This window comes from Solanum lycopersicum, chromosome 5, assembly GCF_036512215.1.
Source record: "Solanum lycopersicum chromosome 5, SLM_r2.1".
Classification (NCBI taxonomy): Eukaryota; Viridiplantae; Streptophyta; class Magnoliopsida; order Solanales; family Solanaceae; genus Solanum; species Solanum lycopersicum.
The window spans coordinates 5,701,300-5,724,151 of record NC_090804.1 but is presented as its reverse complement, the minus strand read 5'-3'; the positions used below and the strand labels follow the sequence as shown (position 1 = coordinate 5,724,151).

At 31.9% G+C, this 22,852-nt stretch overlaps 1 protein-coding gene and 1 long non-coding RNA gene across 2 annotated transcripts in view; one reads left to right on the top strand and one right to left on the bottom strand.

The window, feature by feature from the left end:
- The first annotated feature begins 7,704 nt into the window (after positions 1-7,704).
- LOC543938 (UDP-glucose:protein transglucosylase-like protein SlUPTG1) overlaps positions 7,705-22,852 on the top strand; it is a 93,321-nt gene continuing 78,173 nt past the window's right edge. The window contains exon 1 of the mRNA XM_069297545.1: positions 7,705-7,720. The gene's annotated coding sequence lies outside the window, so the exon portion shown is untranslated. The remainder of the gene's footprint in view (positions 7,721-22,852) is intronic.
- Positions 10,262-11,095, bottom strand: LOC138348388 (uncharacterized). The gene is made up of 2 exons (XR_011220990.1): positions 11,007-11,095; positions 10,262-10,510 (listed from the first exon to the last, which is right to left on the bottom strand). It is a non-coding gene; the product is annotated as an uncharacterized lncRNA (long non-coding RNA).

The window sequence follows — 22,852 nt, the reverse complement described above, 5'->3', positions numbered from 1 at the left end:
TGATGATTGATAAAGTGTTCTTGGTTGTTTTGTTGAGTAAAATTCCTTCATTAAATAAGGATATCCGATAGAAAAGAATAAAATTTGGGCTATGTTATGTTCGATCAAAGTAACAAGTTGATGAATATTAGTAGTTTAGGTTTAAAACCCAAATGATGAACCCTAAGGAAGAATTAGGGCTTAACTTAGCCTCTTGAGTGATAAGAATTGAGAGAAACTCATACGTGATGATTATGATTTCATATTGGTGTGATATAAGTTTGTTATTGCTTCGTTATAATGCACGTAATATGTGAATGTTGCATTATTGATCACCCTAATCATAATTGTGGATAATACAATAATTTAAGAGTGTGGCATAATCGATTGGTAGGAAGGGATGCTAGAGAAGTTTAGGATTATCCAATGAGGTTGACATGTTTAGGTCATGATTTTATAGTCACAGAACTGCTAGCGGTAGGGAAAGAAAATGGTTAGTGGTCAGAGTATTGGTGTAAGTTGGAGGTGTTCTAAGAAAGGGCGAGGGTGGAGAAGCGAGTGGTCCATGCATGATCCTACTATTATTTTCTTATATTATGAGGTGGACATCGGGTTGACTGATGATTCCTATCAGTACGTGCGGTTGTACTTATACTACTCTTGCTATGTTTTTTTTGACATAGTTTTGGACGAAAGATCGGTGATGTTTCATTACGTGAAGACAAAAAATTCCTCCAGCAGCTTCGGCTCTTTTTTTGCATGGTGGGAGCTTTGTTCTATTATTATTTATTGATCGGATTGTTCATTTAGTAGCTCTTGTACCTGTTAGACTAGATCCTTGGGGTTGTTAAATTACCTTACAAGTTTAACAAAGAGTGTTCTTAAAAAGTGTAATTTAATAAATCTTCTTAACTTTGTTTTCCGTCATCTTTAATTGAGGCATATTTTCTCTACTAGGATATTAGGGTTCTCCTACTTACGTGTTAGAGTAAGTGCCCGTACAGCCCAGTGGGTTTGGTCGTGTAACAAACATCAAAAAAAATCATGTTGAAAACATCTCCCTCGACTGTTTATAATTCCTTGTTTAAAGTCGTATTAATTTGAAACAAGAGAAAATGCTCAAATATACAATCGGACTAGTTTTGAGAAAAGACTCGTCTTTATCATCCTTTAAAAGCTTGACTCATCTATGCATTTTCTGTTATAGAAAAGATTCATCCATGTCATTATTTGTTAATTGAAAACAATTCATATTTCACATAACCGTTTTCTACTTTTGGTCAATTATTATTCGGCCACCTTATTAGTAAAATTAAACGGATATGGCTCAAATTTGGCATTCTTCGTTTGAAACAAAGACTCACCTATATCTAATATCCTCTATAAAAATTTTGGCTTGTCATTTCCGTTAACAAACAATGGTATAGGTGGAAATTTTCTCAAACGAAAATGACATAAGCGAGTCAAATTTTTTAAGAATGACATAAATGAAACTTTTTTTCATAGATCAATAACATATTTAAGCCATAACATCAAAAACCACCAACAACAATAAAACATAAATGACATAATCATATATGATTAATCTCATTTCAATTCATTAATCTTGAAACTCTAATTAATTAACAATCATGGTAACAATTACAAAAACGACCTCGATTTCCATGTATAAACTGACAAATAGAATATGAATTTTTACCCTCGAAACTATTAATACATTTGTCATCACAAAATTTTTTGTCACAACTTCCACCACATGGGCCCAAATATGTCAAACAAGGTGTTGCATTGTTGCTTGCTACCACCATTGAGCCTATATACATATACAAGAAATGTTTGATACATTTTTAATTTTAGATCATAAAATTCAAAAGTTCTTTTCTCATTTAAAATTTTGTATAGAGAAAAATAGGCCAAAGAAATTAAAATGATAAAATAATTAAAAATTTGAATTACCTGATCCAATAATGAGAAATAGAAAAATCAAAAGAGTTTGTGAGATGAGAGACATTTTCCATTTGAGTACCAAAACATTTTGAACTATTAAACTCATGTAATGGCAAAACTATGGGACAGTTCTTCTATATATATAAATTTTTAAATTTAAATTCTTATTTAAGTTTTCAAGAGTCAAATTTCATTTATGGCACTCTTATAACTTGGCTTTTTTACCTCTTAGATAATAATGGGTGTAATGGTTTAATTTGCAGTTTTAAATAATAGATTTACAAATTCAATGAAAAACAATCCTAATATATAAAAGTATAGTAATATTCAATCATAAACAATCCTAATATATAAAAGTATAGTATTACACAATTACAAACGATCTAGAATAATTTACAAAAAAAAAAAGGAAAATCAAAGATAAAAGAGGAAGTTTGTTTCTATTTATAATTTCAACATCAAAACGCGATATATATATATATATATATATATATATATATATATATATATGTCACGACCCGAATCCGGGCCGCGACTGGCACCCACACTTACCCTCCTATGTGAGCGAACCAACCAATCTAAACCTTAACATTTCAATGTAATATCAACATAAAGTAATGCGGAAGACTTAAACTCATTAATAAAATCAATAACTATTATTACCCCCAAAATCTGGAAGTCATCATCACAAGAACATCTATAATTAAATTACTAAACTAAGAGTATTCTAAAAGCTAAAAATACATAAGAAGCTAGTCCATGCCGGAAGTTCAAGGCATCAAGACTTGAAGAAGAAGATCCAGTCCAAGCTAGAAGCATTAGCTCACCCTGAAGATCCGGTGTGACGAAGACTGGCTAGAATTACTGTTGAGTTGAAGACGACAGCACGTTTGCTGCACTCCACAAATAACAAAGAAGAAAACATAAAAGTAGGGGGTCAGTACAAACACGGGTACTGAGTAGATATCATCGGCCAACTCAAAATAGAAAACAGTATATATTAAGCAATATCATAAAATCGACTAATATCCTTAACATGCAGCATTTACAGTTACCATAACCCTTGGTTACAACACCAAGCACATCAATGAGGACTCACACCTCCTCATCATACTCATTTGGGAATTCAGTTCATTAGATTGAATATATTAACATATTTCAAGATTCATTATCTTTATTCCCCTCGTGACGGTACGTGACACTCCGCTCCTCAATATACTATCCTGGTGTCGGAACGTGACACTCCGATCCTCATATACTATCCTGGTACCGGAACGTGGCACCCGATCCATATTCTATCTTGGTACCGGAACGTGGCACCCGATCCATATACTATCCTGGTACCGGAACGTGGCACCCGATCCCCTAATCTCACTACTTTCATTCATCAAGCCTTCTTTTATACCAAGGCATCATCATTAACAAAGTAGATTAGGGTTTCTTTTCGAGATTTGGGATTAAATAGCTTCATCATGCTTATTTATTCATAATTACATAATCACATCATTCATGCAAGCATACCATTAAGCATATAGAAGATTCACAATACTACTAACACATATCATTCGCTATTAAGAGTTTACTACGAATAGCATGAAAACCATAACCTACCTCCACCGAAGATTAGTGATTAAGCAAGAAATTCCCAAGGCTTTTGTTCCTTCTTCTCGTTCGATCCTCTCTCAATTCGTTTCTCTTTCCCTCTCTTTGTTCTTTCTAATTTTCTTTATTCAACCCTCTTTCTTTTACCCTAATTAATATATAATTAAGAATAAAATATGGTAATAATGACCCACTAATTAACTTAAGGTTACCTATTTTAACCCCCAAGTAATTAGACTTATTAACCTTAACCCTCTAACATTATAATTAAAGTAGGAATAGTCCAAAACGTCCCTTAAAACGTGCAAAGAAATCCGACCCGGACTGGGATTGCGCAACCTGTGACGGACCGTCGTTCCTACGACGGTCCGTCCTGCAGGTCGTCGCAAAGTTCAGAGACCCAAATTTCCACCCAGGGTCTGTGACGGTCCGTCACACCTATGACGGTCCGTCCTACCATTTCGTTACGAAATTCAGAGAGTCGATTTTCAGTACCCAATTTTCAATTTTTCTAAGTGTTTTGAAACGAGACCCTGCGACGGTCCGTCGTGCCCACGACGGTCCATCGTTGGGTCCGTCGCCTCAGCCTGTTTTTCCAGAAATAAAATCTGCTGCTCAAAACGACTAAACAGGTCGTTACAATAGATACCAATTTACCCATCGTTCGTCCCCGAACGATCAAAAGAAGGAAAACAAGGGCGAAAAAGAGTACCTGAATCGGTAAACAGATGTGGGTATTTTTCTCGCATATCCGCCTCCTTCTCCCAAGTGGCTTCTTCAACGGGTCGATTCTTCCATTGAACTTTGATGGATGCAATCTCCCTTGATCTCAACTTGCGAATTTCTCTATCTAGAATGACAACAGGTTCCTCCTCATAAGACAAGTTCTCATCAAGCAAAACTGAATCCCAACGGATAATGTAGTTTTCATCCCCATGGTATCTTTTCAACATCGACACATGGAATACCGGATGTACTCCGGACAGCCCTGGAGGCAAGGCTAACTTATAAGCCACCTCTCCTTTGTCTCAAGCTCAAATCCTTCTGAGTAAAGACATACTGAAGGCTATGATGATCCGTGTAGACCTCACACTTAACCCCATATAAATAGTGTCTCCATTGCTTTAATGCAAACACTACCGCAGCCAATTCCAAATCATGAGTTGGATAGTTACGTTCATGCACTTTTAATTTTCTTGAAGCATAGGCAATCACATTCTTCTCTTGCATTAGCACTGCACCCAAACCCGAATAGGATGCATCACAATAGACAATGAAATTCTTACCCTCCACCGGCAAGATGAGAATTGGTGCAGTAGTTAATAGAGTCTTGAGCTTCTGAAAGCTTTCTTCACACTCGTTCGACCATACAAATGGAACATTCTGCTTAGTCAAGTTCGTCAGTTGGGAAGCAATAGAAGAGAATCCTTTGACAAATCGGCGGTAGTAGCTAGCTAACCCAACAAAGCTCCTTATTTCCGACACATTAGTAGGTCTTACCCAATTCTTTACTGTCTCAATCTTAGAAGGATCCACCATCACTCCTTCTTTAGAAACCACGTGCCCCAAGAAGGACACTGTATCTAGCCAAAACTCACACTTAGAAAACTTGGCATAAAGCTTTTTCTCCCTCAACATTTCCAATACCATTCTCAAATGCTCTTCATGTTCCTTCTTGCTCTTTGAGTATATCAATATATCATCAATAAATACGATCACGAAGAGGTCCAAATATGGCTTAAAATCCCGTTCATCAAGCTCATGAACGCAGCAGGGGCATTCGTAAGACCAAAAAACATCACTACAAATTCGTAATGCCCATACCTCGTTCGAAAAGCAGTCTTTGGCACATCTGTTGCCCGTATTTTCAATTGATGATAACCGGATCTCAAGTCAATCTTAGAGAAGACACAAGCACCTTGTAACTGATCGAACAAGTCATCAATGCGGGGAAGAGGATACTTGTTCTTTATGGTTACCTTGTTTAGTTGTCTGTAGTCTATACACATTCGAAAACTCCCATCCTTCTTCTTTACAAACAAAACCGGAGCACCCCAAGGAGATGCACTTGGTCTAATAAAGCCTTTGTTTAACAGCTCTTGAAGTTGGGCTTTTAACTCTCTTAACTCCGCGGGAGCCATTCTATAAGGGGGTATCGAAATGGGGCGAGTACCCGGTTCAAGGTCAATACAGAAATCAATATCCCTATCTGGTGGCATACCAGGAAGATCTGCAGGGAAAACATCCAGAAACTCACGGACCACCGAAATCGACTCAATCGAAGGTACTTGGGTAGTGTCATCCTTGATATGTGCCCAGAAAGCTAAACACCCTTTACTAACCATTTTCTTAGCACGAAGAAAGGATATGATACGCACCGGATTGGAAGTGTAGTCACCCTCCCAAACTAACGGATCTGTCTCAGGCTTGGCTAACGTCACCGTTTTAGCATTACAATCCAAGATCGCAAATTGCGGAGAAAGCCAAGTCATACCCAGAATTACATCAAAATCATCCATTTCTAAGATAATCAAATCTACATAAGTGTTGCTCCCCACAAAGTTCACCAAACAAGACCTATATACCTTTTCAACTACCACAGACTCACCCACCGGAGTGGAAACAAGAATAGGCATATCAAGTAATTCACAATGTAAATTTAGACCATTAGCAAATGAGGAAGATACATAAGAAAATGTGGATCCAGGATCAAACAATACAGAAGCCATGCAATCACAAACCAGAAGATTACCTGTGATGACAGCATCAGATGCCTCCGCTTCAGACCGCCCAGGGAAAGCGTAGCAATGGGCCCTCTCAACCGTCTGTCTGTTGCCCCTACCATGTTGTGATGTAGTGGCTCCAGGTTGCCCATCACCTCGGCCGTTCTGGTGACCACCATTACCTCGACCACCACGTCCTCCAGAATAACGGCCTCTGCCATGACCACCTCTACCTCTAACATTTGGAGGTCTGTAATTCTGTTTTGGACAATATCTCTTAATATGTCCAATCTCCCCACATCCATAGCACTCTCTGGGTTCATGCATAGGTCTCTCAGAGAAGTGTTGACCGGTCGGAGGTGGACCCCCAACTACAGTCTGTAGTGAAGACTGAATGGGTCGAACTGCGTAACCTCCGGAACCTTGTCCTCTAGAGTAAGAACCATTAAACTCACCTCCCTTTCGAAACCTTTTTGATGTCGATGTCGAGTTGAAGTCATCGGGCTTCACTCCTTCCACCTCTATCACGAAGTCTACCACTTCTTGGAAGGATTTTGCTGTAGCCGCTACCTGTAAGGCCGAAATCTGCAACTCTGATCTCAACCCCTTCACAAAACGGCGAATCCTCTCTTGTGGACTGAAACAAAGTTGCGTGGCATATCTGGATAGTGCGCGAAACCTAGCCTCGTAAGCATTAACCGACATCCTACCTTGCTCTAGGCTCAAGAACTCATCCCTTTTCCTATCCCTCAAAGTCCGAGGGATATACTTCTCCATAAACAAGCTAGAGAATGAGGCCCAAGTTATAGGTGGTGCCTCTGTCGGTTGACACTCAACATGTGATCGCCACCACATTTTGGCGTTCCCTTGAAACTGATAACTCACGAACTCAACACCAAACCGTTCTACTATACCCATCTTGTGTAGTAGCTCGTGACAGTCAACCAGAAAATCATAAGCATCCTCCGATTCAGCACCCTTGAAGATTGGAGGTTTCAATTTCAATAACTTACTGAAAAGTTCATGCTCATCATTTGTCATTACAGGACCTGTAGTCAGACGAGGAAATGTGCTTATTTCCAATGGAACATCCATGCGGGGAGCCATAGTAGCCGCATGTTGTACCTCCGGAGCCTGAGGTGTTGGTGCAGAAAACACTGGGGGTGTCTGGCCCTGATCAGATAACCCGCTAAGATAAGCCAGAACCTGATTGATCATCTCTGGGGTAGGTTGGGGTGGCATTTCCTCATTCTGCACTTGTTCATTCTCCCCATCCTCCCCTTCTCTTAATACTTCCTCAGTCGGTGGAGGAGTCACTGCCCTAGTATCAGATGGGCTAGGTGTTCGTCCTCTTCCCCTAGAGGACGTCCTCCCACGACCTCTACCACGGCCTCTTGCCGCTGCTCTTCCTCGAGCCACAGCCCCAGTGGCTGGCTCAGACGCACCTTGTCCTGCTGGTGCTGGTGTTGGTGTTGGCGTAGTCGTTGCTCTAGTTCTAACCATCTACGAAAGAGAGTGAAGATGGTCAGATACCAATTTGTATCACCTAGATACCAATTGGATTCAAGTATTAGCACGAAAGAAAGAAAGAAAGAATGGAATTTTCCTAAAGTCTTATAGCCTCTCAAAGAAAAGTAAAGGTGTCCCCCTACCATTCCTTAAGACTCTACTAGACTCGTTCTTGTGTGATGAGACCAACGAACCTAATGCTCTGATACCAAGTTTGTCACGACCCAAATCCGGGCCGCGACTGGCACCCACACTTACCCTCCTATGTGAGCGAACCAACCAATCTAAACCTTAACATTTCAATGTAATATCAACATAAAGTAATGCGGAAGACTTAAACTCATTAATAAAATCAATAACTATTATTACCCCCAAAATCTGGAAGTCATCATCACAAGAACATCTATAATTAAATTACTAAACTAAGAGTATTCTAAAAGCTAAAAATACATAAGAAGCTAGTCCATGCCGGAAGTTCAAGGCATCAAGACTTGAAGAAGAAGATCCAGTCCAAGCTAGAAGCATTAGCTCACCCTGAAGATCCGGTGTGACGAAGACTGGCTAGAATTACTGTTGAGTTGAAGACGACAGCACGTTTGCTGCACTCCACAAATAACAAAGAAGAAAACATAAAAGTAGGGGGTCAGTACAAACACGGGTACTGAGTAGATATCATCGGCCAACTCAAAATAGAAAACAGTCTATATTAAGCAATATCATAAAATCGACTAATATCCTTAACATGCAGCATTTACAGTTACCATAACCCTTGGTTACAACACCAAGCACATCAATGAGGACTCACACCTCCTCATCATACTCATTTGGGAATTCAGTTCATTAGATTGAATATATTAACATATTTCAAGATTCATTATCTTTATTCCCCTCGTGTCGGTACGTGATACTCCGCTCCTCAATATACTATCCTGGTGTCGGAACGTGACACTTCGATCCTCATTACTATCCTGGTACCGGAACGTGGCACCCGATCCATATTCTATCCTGGTGTCGGAACGTGACACTCCGATCCTTATATACTATCCTGGTACCGGAACGTGGCACCCGATCCATATTCTATCCTGGTACCGGAACGTGGCACCCGATCCATATTCTATCCTGGTACCAGAACGTGGCACCCGATCCATATACTATCCTGGTACCGGAACGTGGCACCCGATCCCCTAATCTCACTACTTTCATTCATCAAGCCTTCTTTTATACCAAGGCATCATCATTAACAAAGTAGATTAGGGTTTCTTTTCAAGATTTGGGATTAAATAGCTTCATCATGCTTATTTATTCATAATTACATAATCACATCATTCATGCAAGCATACCATTAAGCATATAGAAGATTCACAATACTACTAACACATATCATTCGCTATTAAGAGTTTACTACGAATAGCATGAAAACCATAACCTACCTCCACCGAAGATTAGTGATTAAGCAAGAAATTCCCAAGGCTTTTGTTCCTTCTTCTCGTTCGATCCTCTCTCAATTCGTTTCTCTTTCCCTCTCTTTGTTCTTTCTAATTTTCTTTATTCAACCCTCTTTCTTTTACCCTAATTAATATATAATTAAGAATGAAAGATGGTAATAATGACCCACTAATTAATTTAAGGTTACCTATTTTAACCCCCAAGTAATTAGACTTATTAACCTTAACCCTCTAACTTTATAATTAAAGTAGGAATAGTCCAAAACGTCCCTTAAAACGTGCAAAGAAATCCGACCCGGACTGGGATTGCGCAACCTGTGACGGGCCGTCGTGCCTACGACGGTCCGTCCTGCAGGTCGTCGCAAAGTTCAGAGACCCAAGTTTCCACCCAGGGTCTGTGACGGTCCGTCACACCTGTGACGGTCCATCCTGCCATTTCGTTACGAAGTTCAGAGAGTCGATTTTCAGTACCCAATTTTCAGTTTTTCTAAGTGTTTTGAAACGAGACCCTGCGACGGTCCGTCGTTGGGTCCGTCGCCTCAGCCTGTTTTTCCAGAAATAAAATCTGCTGCTCAAAACGACTAAACAGGTTGTTACAATATAACTATCTAGCGTGACAAGAATGATTTTTCAAAAAAATATTCTATAAATTAATGTATATAAGTAACAAAAAAGTTTAAAACAACATTTTGGAAACAATTTTCAGTATTTTACGAGTGAGTGAGAAGCATTTTATTGAAGACTGAAATAATGTGTAAAAGATTGAATTTTAATGAATATTTACATTTTATATATATATATATATATATATATATATATATATATATATATATATATATATATATATATATATATATATATATATATAATATTGTCAAATGTTAGTGTAAAACTAGAAATAGTGAATATTTATATAAAATTCAGGCCAACAATATGAGTTTCAACAAAATATAAATGATATAATAATTATGTGAGTTATCACATTTCATATAATTCCTAAAACATGAACATTAATTAATCTTAATTTAATTAATCACAATTATGTGAGTTATCACATTTCATATAATTCCTAAAACATGAACATTAATTAATCTTAATTTAATTAATCACAATCATGATAACAATTACATAAATAAAATCCAGGCACTAATTGACAAATTGCAACTGGATTTTTAGACTGAAATAACTCTACACATTTTTGTTGACAACATTGTGAGTCACAAGTTCCAGTACCACAGAGGCCCAAATTAGTCATACACATCTTATTTGTTATTACACCATCTTTTCTTGCTAGCACCACCAAACCTATTAAGAAAATAAAATATATATTAAAACGAGATACTTACATAAATATATTATTCGATCATCTGGTTTATCAACATAATTGAATATACATTATTGATATATTTCGATTGTATAGATTTTATAAAATAGATGGTTAATGAGGTTTAGAATCAAGGAATTATTTACGGGGTTCAAATCATAAATTGCAAATCTTTATAAGTTCTTTGGTGTTTTGAGTAGGATTATTTTAATTCGACTTTTATTTGTTGCATAAAGTGTGGCTATTTTCTATTACTTTTCAAATGGTGGGTGAAACCCATATCAGATCTGAAAAGTGATCGTCTCACTTATTTTTATGATATATGTATAGGTACAAGATTTACAGAAATATTCAATTAATCTTATAGTCATCTTACGATTAATATATCAAGCACTTATATGAATTAAATTGCTATTCTACGATGTTAAAAATTAAACCGACGTAAAAAATATATATTAAAGGATACATATAGCATACCTGATGCAATAACAAGGAGGAACAAAATGCACAAAGTGGTTGATGAATTACTCATTCTTCTAATAAATTGAATAATTAAAGTATGTTGTAATTTGTTCATCTAGTAATATAAACATTATATAGAGTACATAATCTCTGAAGTTTGACTTAATTAGACAAGAATGTGATTTTCTTATTAATTTAGTTTAGTCAAAGATTTAATTTTATTTGACACAATTATACTATCTACTCTTATACTTAGATCTAATTTGACTTTCTCATCCCTATACTTCTTAGAATTTTACTGAAAGGGGTTAAAATGCAAAAATAAAACTTATGGCCATCTTATGCAATATTGAATATTTCGCCTCTTGTTTGATGTCTACATTAAAATTTGATTTAATTCTGTTTCATACATTGAAGGTAGGGACAGATCCATACAGAGTCGGTCAAGTGCTCGAAATATACGTATATCTAGAAATTAAGAAGTATTTATATAAAGTTAACATAGAGCGTCTAATAAAGAGTCAATTGCTCTTGGGCAGTGGCGGAGCCACCTCCTTATAATTTACGGGGTTCGTCTGAACCCCCTTGGTGAAAAATTATATAATATGTACATGGTTAAACTAATTATTTTAGATAGAAATAGTAGACCCCTTCGACTAATTCGTGTGTCTATTTCTTTAGATTTGAAACCCCTTTATTTAAATTTCTGACTCTGTCACTGCTCTTGAGTGAGTGCTTAAAGTTCTTGTAGTGTTGTTGAGCCCGAATTTGAATCTCACTATTAATTAACATGTCTTTGTAATGTTTTTTTTATTCCGCTGCTTTCACAGCATCTATAACCTTAAAACCCTACGTCTGCCACTGAATTTTAGAATTCATTTTTTTAAAACGACATTCATCCGACTCCATTTGATTTTTTCTTTTCGACACTATCTTGATATAAAAAGGAGAAAATAAAAAGCAAATGATATATTGTTAAATATAACATTTGGTTCAAACCAATAATAACAATTGAAGTGTTTATATTTCTAAAACATAAACAACATTAACCTTAGATAAATTATTTAATTAATTAAGGACAAGTGTGATAACAATTGCAGTAACGAGGATCTCCAGCAATTGATTCCTCACAAAATGGATTTGGCTTTTTGTCTTTGAATTGTTCCAAACATTTTTCTCTACAACAATTAGCATCACATGGATCTGTGTCTGCACATGGACCTAAATAAGTCATACATGTGTCTTTTGATAGCACCATTGTACCTAAAAGAAAAATCATAAATTATATCGAACGTTGGTTAAAATTGAACGACTATTTATAGATCGATTCGAGAGAAATTATAGGTCTAAAGTACCTGATGCAACAACAAGGAGGAGCAACATGAATAAAGTGGATGAGCAACTAGACATTTTTTTGCCTAAGGTTAAAATATTGGATTATTTAGGTGTGTTTCACAAATTGTTTATCTAGGACGTAAGTTATATATACTGATAATTTAAGAGTTTTCAAAAATTGAAAGTAAAAAGAAATAATGACACTCTAATCTCTTTATTTATAAACTTTGACTTTTAAATTTGCCTCTTATATGATAAACAAGTGTAGTGATTTAATTTGCATTTTTCAAAAATAGAGTTGGAACTTCAATAGTTATATTTCTCAATATTAATAAAAGTATAATAGTATTCAATTACAAACAATTCAGAATAATTTACTTAAAATAAAATGGGAATTTTGTTTTTATTTTTTTTCAACATCTCTTGATACTGCGTGAAGACACTGGATATGATGTTATTGTATATAATTTAGTCTCCAAATATATCTATTATTATGTATTTGTTAGCATAGTATGTCTGTTTAGTATGATGAGAACGTTTTTTTTTTTTTTAAAAAAAAAAGGTATTTTGGAGATACAAGTTAAATTTTTTCAATGTTTTGTTGGTGAGTAAAAAATATTTTATCAAAGAAGATAATAGTAAAAAAAATTAATAATACACATATAATTGTGAGCTACAGAACACCCAAGCACAAAGGCCCAAAAGAGATATAAAAAAATAAAAGTTAAAAAAGATTTTGTTTTTATTATTTTCAACATCACTCTGATACAGCGAGAAGATATTGAATATATGATATTGTTCTTATTTTATATATATATATATATAATATTCTATCTCAAATATATCTATTATAATATATTTTGTTAGCATACGTATGACGAGAACAATTTTTAAAAAAATGTTTTATTGATATAAATCAATTTTTTTCAATGTTTTGTGCTAAAGTATAAAATATTTTGTTAAAAGAAGATAATCGTTAAAAATTGATAACAATGTTAACAAGTCGTATTGTAATGAATGTTTAAATATGAGTTCGGAGCTTAAAGGGTGAAAAATGTTAATAAAAATTTTAAAACGATGTATGAAAAAAAAATTTAACCAAAACGGTAAAATCGGTCACTAAGTAGCGATTTTGTCCACCGAAAAAAGTAAAATCGATGCTATAGCAGCTATTTGTTAAATTTATTTACGTTTTAAAAAAAATTTAAACAAAATCGCTCCCAAAGGAGCGATTTTCAAAATATATATATATTTTTTGTAATATTTTTATTATGTCGCTGCTGAGGCAGCGACTTGAGTTCAAAAAAAAATTAAAATATTTTTTGCTTCTTTTTTTTTAAAAAAAAAGTGTAAATCAATTTTTTTTAAAAAACAATCAAATCGCAGCGGTTTTTAATTAAATTTTTTATTTATTTTTTAAAATTAAATCGCTGCCAAGGCAGCGATAATTAAAAAAAATTTTATTTAAACTTTTTTTAAAAAAAAGAAGCAAAAATTAATTTTAAAAAAATAATTAAACTTAAGTCGCTGTCTCAGCAGCGACATATTAAAAAAATAAAAAAAAATACATTTTGAAAATCGCTCCTTTGGGAGCGATTTTGTTTAAATTTTTTTTTTAAAAAAAAAATCAAATTTAACAAATCGCTGCTAGCGATCTTACTTCTTCTAGCGGACAAAATCGCTACTTCATGAGCGATTTTGCCGTTTTGGTTAAAAAGAAATTTTATGTACCATTTTAAAATTTTTGTTAACATTTTTCACCATTTAGGCTTCGGACTCGTTTAAATATACATATTGATAATATTGTCCAAATGTTGATAAAAATTATGAATATAATAATATAAAATTCAAGCAAACAAAATGAGGCATAACAAGATAATAGAAAATTATTAGACGTATCTAATATCAGAATATATGAAATTTTGGTTTTAAGTTTTATCTTGGTTTTTGTCTAACACATATGATCATTAACTTAATCAAATATCTAGTATTTGAACTCTAATGACCTGATTAATCTTGATTCATATCGCGAAAGGAAAAATTATATAATTACATGACTTAAGATAACGTAATTATTTTTTTAAATTTCTACCATTCTAGTTAATCATATAATCTCCTTTTACCTTCTCTCTTAACATTTAGATATATCACTCCACCTCTATCAAATATATTACAATTTTGTTTGTATGTAATTTATAGTATTCGGTACAAATGTTATTGTCGATCCATAACCATAATACTATTTTCAAACCTAAATCAATATACATAACTTATGTATCATTTGCTACGTATTGGGTACAGTGGCGTACCTACCCTTATGTCAAGGTGTTCAATTGGACACTCTTCGTCGAAAAATTATAATGTATATATAAGTAAAATGATAAATAAAGTTGCTAAATAAAATATGTTGGACACCCTTAACACAACAATATAATGAAGTCTAGTGGTTCAAGTTTCCTGAAAGTGTAAAGACACAAAACTTAGAGTGTTCGTGAGTTTGAAAATCTCACTAGTAGCAAATTTTTTTGCTCCGCCACTAATTGAATGAATGAACAACTATTTGCAAGTTTTGCAAAATCTGAAATTATTATCATTTTAAAAATTTTCAAAATAAGATATAATTAACGCATAACATTAAAAAAAAAAACATTTCATATTAGAAATTCTCCATTCATAAAGCTTATATCCGAATTAAATATCCAAAATAACATACAATACGAGAAAAAGATAAAGGCAAGATAAATTAAGCTATAGTTCTTCCCATGAAATCGAATTTTAAATAAGTAAAAATAATTGTATCACATATAATATTGAATTAAAATGTTCTATTCATTTTTTTTTTTGTGTTTGTTCTAATTACCACAATCATGGTAACAATTACAAATTACCAATCCAGAGCCAGGGAACAACTCACAAGCACCTTTTGGATTTTGTGACTGGAATTTATTTAAACATTTATTCTCACAACAATGTTCGTCACAAACTTTAGAACCGCAAATACCCAAAATACTTAAGCATTTACGATTTGGTACTATTACATTGCTAGCAATATCACGAATTCCATTCGTACCTGTTCAAGACAATAACATAACCCGCGTTATTAATAACAGCATATTTAGTGAAATTTTACTTATAAATAAATAAGATATTTTATAACTAAACATAAGAAAAAATTCATGAGAAATCATATCTAATGATTAATTAGCCAAAAATTATGTCGACAAATTATTTAGCAATAAGATTTACGATGACTACAAAGAATAAAAATAAAAAATGAGAATTGAAAAATATACCTAGTACACAAACAAGGAGCAAAAAACACAAAGTTGATGAGAGTTTAGCCATTTGCTTGAGATGAAAAAAAATATATACACAAATGTTTTGGAATATGAATATTTAAAGGTAGAAAATGTGTATAAAGTCTAAAATCTAATTGATTGAAAAGACATATTAAGTAAAACAATAAATGGATTAATTATTGATTTGTTTGATTTGTACAATATTCTTTGACTTGACATATCTTATTGTGAAAAAATATTAATGTTCTTGTTAAAATGAATTATGTGAGACTTGATTTTTTTATTCTTTTATCTAATATGTATTATTAAGATATTAATTTTTCTCTTACAATAATCAATAGACATTATGATTGGTCAAATATTTTTTCAAATCAAATATTTTGAAAATATATTCTCTTTAAAAAAAAAAGAGGGTTACACCTTTACCTCTTAATTTACCTAAATTATATATAAATAATTTTCAAATAATAATTTTTGTTTTCTTACAAGAATCAACTTATTTTTGAGAAAATATTTTTCGAGAAAAATATTTTTCGCCATAACCTCTATGTATTGATTAGATATTACCTTCATTATCCTTCAATTATTGATAAGATTTATTTTGGTTTTTCAGAATATCCAATATCAAATTACATGTATGGTTGAAAATATATCAAGAACTTATGTATCCAAGTTAAAGTGCAGAAAAAATCTTTCATTTATTAAATAGAAAAGGGTTTAAAATATCTTTGAATTATTAGAAATGGTATAAAACTATCCCCCGTCCACCTATTGGCTTCAAAATACCTTTCTGAACCATCTATTAGCTCTAAAATACTTTTATCATCTCCCTTTGGGTTTAAAATTGACCACTTATTTATTAGGTATATGTACATAACTGATAAATTGTATAAACATACAACGGTTTCATACACTTATACAATTCACCAAAAAACATTAAATAGATATATCTATATAATTGACAGATTCGTATAAGCATTCAACAGCTTCATATACTTATACAATTCATATAAACTGACAGTTTCAATAGTTTGATCGATTTTTGAATGGACTACAATGGAATTCTTTTGGTTGAAGGAGACGAAGGAATGAAATTATACTGAAATAGAATCCGCTTGATTGCTGGGATTTTTTTCCTTTTTCATCCAATCAAAATTACAGCCCTTTTTAATTTAAACAATTAAAATGTATAAATTATACAAAAAAACACATCCATAGCAAATTACAATTATGCTACGGAATGCAATTTTGAAAACTTTGCCAATGCACAAAATTCTTAATTTTATATTTGCTATACATAAAATTTGCTCAATTCTAAATTAGAGTTTTTTTTTCTCTCTCTCTCCTTATTTTTGTTTTCTATCTCATGTTTGACGCTTCTATTAGATTTCGATTATTTCGAATTCACATCGCATAGGGTCTATTCTGAAGAAAGTTCTCCCTATCGAAGATCTTTAATTACCCACGATTCAAGTTTAAACCTTCTAAGAAATGTACAATTTCATCCACTGTACCAAATTTGTTGTTGATGGTAATATAAATTTATGTTAAATCTTCATCTTTCATAGGATTCTCCTTAAAAGAAACAATTGAATTTATTAATAAGCATTTTCAAAAAAAACCATACTTATTTTTAAAAGACAAACACATATTGCTTCATGTTCACCCTCCATCAAAGATCTCAAATTTAAGCTTTAAATTTGGAGAAAATTCGATTGATACTTATTTTTAGAGGACAATACACACTGCTTTAAGTTCATCCTTAACTAGAGGTCTCAACTTTGAACAATATGGAGAAAATTTTGTCGATAACATCACTCTCGAAATAAGTTATATAGTGCGCGATCTAAATTTGATCGAAATTCTAACACGAATACCAAATATCGAAATAATATATATTTAATACAGATTCCAAACATATACCGAGAGAAAAAAAAACAATAGGGAACCATAATATTGAAAAAGCAAAATAAATTAAAGTATAGTTCTTTCCATTAAATCGAATTTCAAATTAAGAATGCTTAAATAAATCACATGTAGTATTGAATCAAAAGTTTTGATTTTTTTTTTGTGTGTGTATTCTAACAATCATGATGACAATTGCAAATTCTCAATGCTGAGCCAGGGAGTGTCTCGCAATCACCACTTGAATTTTTCGTCTTGAAATTATTAATACAATTCTTTTTACGACACTATTCGTTACAAAGTTTTTCACGGCATACACCCAAAGGTGTCAAGCATTGATCATCTGGTACTATCATATGTGCATCTATGCTAACCGTATCACGAATTCCACTAGTATCTATTCAAGAAAATAACAAACACGCTATCAACAATAACAGATTTAATAAAATTTCACAAATACATGAAATCAATAACAAAAAGAAATAGTGAGATTTGATAAAATGTACCTAGTACACAAACAAGGAGGAAAAAGAACAAATTGACGAGAGTTTACCCATTTGCTTGTAATGAAAAAAAAAATATATGCAAATATTATTTTGGAATATGAATATTTAAAGGTAGGAAGTGTGTAAAATATATAAATTCTAATTAATTGAAAAGACATATTTGGTAAGACAACAAATGGATTAATTAATAATGATTCGCTAAATTTGTAAAATCTTTGACTTGACCTGTTTTATTGGGAAAAAAATATTAATGTTCTTGTTAAAATGAATAAAAGGAAACTTTAATTTTTTTTGTTCTTTTATCTAATAGGAGTATATATTTTATTAAGATGCTAACTTTCTGTTACAATAATTAATAGACATTATGATTTGTCATTTTTTTTTTAAAAAAATAAATATTCTCTAGAAAAAAAAACTTAGGCTCTTACCTCTTTATTTATCTAAACAATATATAAATAATTTTAAATTAATAATTTTTGTTTACTTACAAAAATTAATTTATTTTCTGAAAAATATTTTTCAAGAAAACATCTTCCACCGTATGCTCTATATATTGATAGATATATTACCTTATTTTTATTGATAAGATTTATTTTGGTCTTTCATAATATCCATTATCAAACTATATGCATTGTTGGAATTATCTCATAAACTTATGTATACTAGTTAATTTACACAATAAAACTTCAATTAATTAAATTAAGTCATTGGTGATTTTATTTAATTTATAAGCTATAAGTTTAAATAACAAAAATAACTATTGATGTTTCTATTATTATAAATTATAAATTATATACAGCAACTACAATCAAACTTAATTTTGACACATTTTTCTTGATTTGATAACAATAGTTTTGGTAAAGAAAATATGTTTATTCCTTTTTCTTTATTTTCTTGCAATTTTAATTTTTTTTCCTTACTTTTGTTTCTTTCAAAGAAAAGCATCTCCATTTTTTAAACATTCCTCACATGAAAAATAAATCATGTCTTATCAAATTACCATTTAATTTCTCTTTTATCTATACAATAAAATTATTATTTTTGAAGTAGATATAAAATAATCATTTAAATATATTCTTGAATAGTTTTGATCTTTTGAATTTGTAAAAAAAAATAAGCAATATTGTTATTCATCATATATTTAGCAAACTTTTAAGGTTAGATATAACAAGAATTATTTAAAAAGAATATTTAATCAAAAACACAAAAAAAAAATTGTCTAAAAATTGCAAGATCCAAAAGTGCATCAAATATAATAGAAATAACCAAACACAAAATAATTAGTTGCACATTATATAAATAAATAAATAAACTGCACAGTAAAAGATAAGGAAAATTACCAAAAAAGTGTACATAACTCTAAATTAGAGTTTCTCTCTCTACCCCTTTTTTTTATATGATGTTTGACGCTCTTATTAGTTTGATTATTTCGAATTTACATTATATAAGATCCAGTCGGAGGAAAGTTCTCCCTATCAAAGATGTTTATATATTTACGATTCAAGTTTAAAATCTTCAATTAAGAAATGAACAATCTCATTCATCACACCACATTTGTTTTTGATGGTAATATGAATTTATGTTAGATCTTCATCTTTCATAGAATTCTCCTTAAACGAAACAATTAGAATATATTAATAAGCATTTACAAAAAATAAACCATACTTATTTTTAGAGGACAACACACATTGCTTCACGTTCATCCTTAATCAAAGGTCTCAAATTTAAGTTTTGGATTTGGAGAAAATTCGGTTAATACTTATTTTTAGAGGATGACACACACTGTTTCAAGTCAATCCTTAACTAGAGGTCTCAAATTCGAACAATATGGAGAAAAATCTTGTCGATAACATCACTCTTTTTTTTCCAGTTGAATAACCCTTGGATGGGTAGGGGCTGAGCGACACCCCCAGGCCTTATCATTAATAACAAAAAAAAATAAAATACAAGGAGGGGGCATAAACCAAACCTCCAGACTTAAGATGGTTCGGAGTCAACTTTTCAAAGGGAAGGTCAACTCTCCCCCTTACAATTAAAGATGAATTCAAAATACTAAGTACCTAATGAGAGGACTCCTCTCAATACAAAGCATCTAGAAAGCATAAACTACGGAGACTCTCCCTTTACAAGAAAGCCTATAACTAACTTGAAATAAATCATATAATGCGTGATTTAAATTTAATCAGGATTCTAATACGAATACCAAATGTTGAAATAATATATATTTAATATAGATATCGAACATATACCAAAAGAGAAAAAAACAATAGGGAACCATAATACTGAAAAAGAAAGATAAATTCAGGTATAATTCTTTCCATTAAATCGAATTCCAATTAAGAATGCATAAATAAATCACATGTAGTATTGAATCAAAAGTTTTTTTTTTTGTGTGTGTGTGTGTTCTAACAATCATGATGACAATTGCAAATTCTCAATGCTGAGCCAGGGAGTGTCTCACAACCACCATTTGGATTTTTCGTCTTAAAACTACTAATACATTTGTTTTCACAACACCGTTCATCACAAACTTTTTCACTGCATACACCCAAAGCTGTTAAGCATTGATCATCTCGTACTATCACATGTGCACCTATGCAAGCCGTATCACGAATTCCACTAGTACCTGTTCATGAACATAACATAATACACGTTATCAATAACAACATATCTAGTAAAACTTCAGAGATAGATGAAATCAATAACCAAAAAAGTGAGAATTGATAAAATGTACCTAGTGCACAAACAAGGAGGAGGAAAAAGCACAAAGTTGATGAGAGTTTAGCCATTTGCTTGTAATGAAAAAAATATATATGACAAAAATTATTTTGGAATATGAATATTTATAGGTAGAAAATGTGTAGAAAATCTAAAATTTAATTAATTGAAATGATATATTTTGCAAAACATGAAATGGATTAATTAATGATTGCTAGATTTGTACAATTTTTGACTTGGCTTGACTTGTTTTATTGGGAAAAGAACATTAATGTTCTTGTTAAAATGAATAATAGGAAATTTTATTTTTTTTATTCTTTTATCTAATATGTTTTATTAAGATATTAACTTTTATGTTTCAATAATTAATTAACATTATGATTGGTCAAATATTTTTTTAAAAAAAAATTATTTTCAATTGGTCAAAACATTTTTAAAATATTTTTTATAGGTCAAATATTTTAATAATATATTCTCTAGAGAAAGAAAAAAAAAGCTTACACCCTTACCTCTTTATTTATCTAAATTATATAAAAATAATTTAGAATAATAATTTTTATTTACTTACAAAAATCAATTTATTTTCTAGAAAATATTTTTCAAGAAAACATTTTCCACCGTATGCTCCATGTATTGATAGTGATATTACCTTATTTTTATTGATAAGATTTATTTTGGTCTTCATCATAACCATTATCAAACTATATTAATTGTTGGAATTATCTCATAAAATTAAGTCCTTCGTGATTTTATATTATTAGTGTTTCTAGGCAGAATAGTTTGGTGGACTCTTGTACTTGTATCGGATTATATTATGGACTCTTCTACTTAACTTTTTGTCATCTGAATCCTTATACTCAACATAACACAATATATTAAACCCCTTTGATCATTAATCATCCTCATGTGGCATTAATATAGATGAGCTGGCAAGAGAATGTAGTCACACGCCTGCAAAGACAAGTGAACATGATATTTGAAATTTCAACTTTTACTTTTAAGTTATTAAAATTATTTTTTTAAAAAAAATAAATTTAAAAAGGAAAAAAACTCCATCTTTTTCCCCACACTATCTCCATCTTCTTCACCACACACTATCTTTTTTCCAGCCACCCCGATCCCAATCTATTTTTCTTTCTTATCAACACCCTATTATTATTTATTTTTATTTTTCTTTCACTTCTTTCTTCTTTCCCCCACCCATCCCTATTTTTTTACTCTTCAATCATCATTTTCCCTCTTTTTCCCCTCACATACCTGAACTTCTATCTTTCTGTCTTTCCTTGCTCCTTTTCAACTTCTTTCTTGTTTTTTTTACCCTAAATAAAAAATGAAATTGGACAAAAAAATTTGAACATAATAAGCAAATAAAAATCAGAAATTAGTAGAATTGTTGATATCTCAAATGAGTAACTTGACCACTTTTGGTGTCAAAATTATTCTTGTATTTGTAAGCAATTTGGGGTGTGAAATAGTAGTTAGCATTGGATTATGAAAAGTTTGGTTGTTATTATTGTGGTTGTTAGATGACTTAGGTTGTTGTTACTTTGATCTCGCCGGTAAAAATGGTGTGACGCCGGTAAAAATGAACGTCGCAATCAAAAATGGAGACGATGTAATGGCTCCATCAATTTCCTCTCCATCGACAAGATCCTCTACCTTGTTCCGATCAGTTTGTATTGTTATCCCTGCCGAAAAATTGAAAATGCTATATTGGGTTTTACAATTGGATTCTAATGGGTTTTACGACGCCCGCTTGGTGGTGAAATGGTGATTGGGAGGATTAGAAATATCAATAATAAATTAAAATGGCATTAGCAGGGGGTGAAGTAGTTTCATGACTTTATCAGATTGCTGGATTGTGAAAAAATCAAAGAAGAAAAAAATGAGGATATGGAGATGGTGGAGTTTTGACAGTGATGGTGGGTTAGGGAAGGTGGAGGAAAAATGTACAAAAATAATAATTTTATTTTATTTAATAAAATAGATTTTTTTTAAATTTGTCTTTTATTTAATATTTTTACTAATAATTAAAAAATTATTATGAAAAAAATTATGGCTTGGCATTAATATATATGACATGGATATAACATGTCAT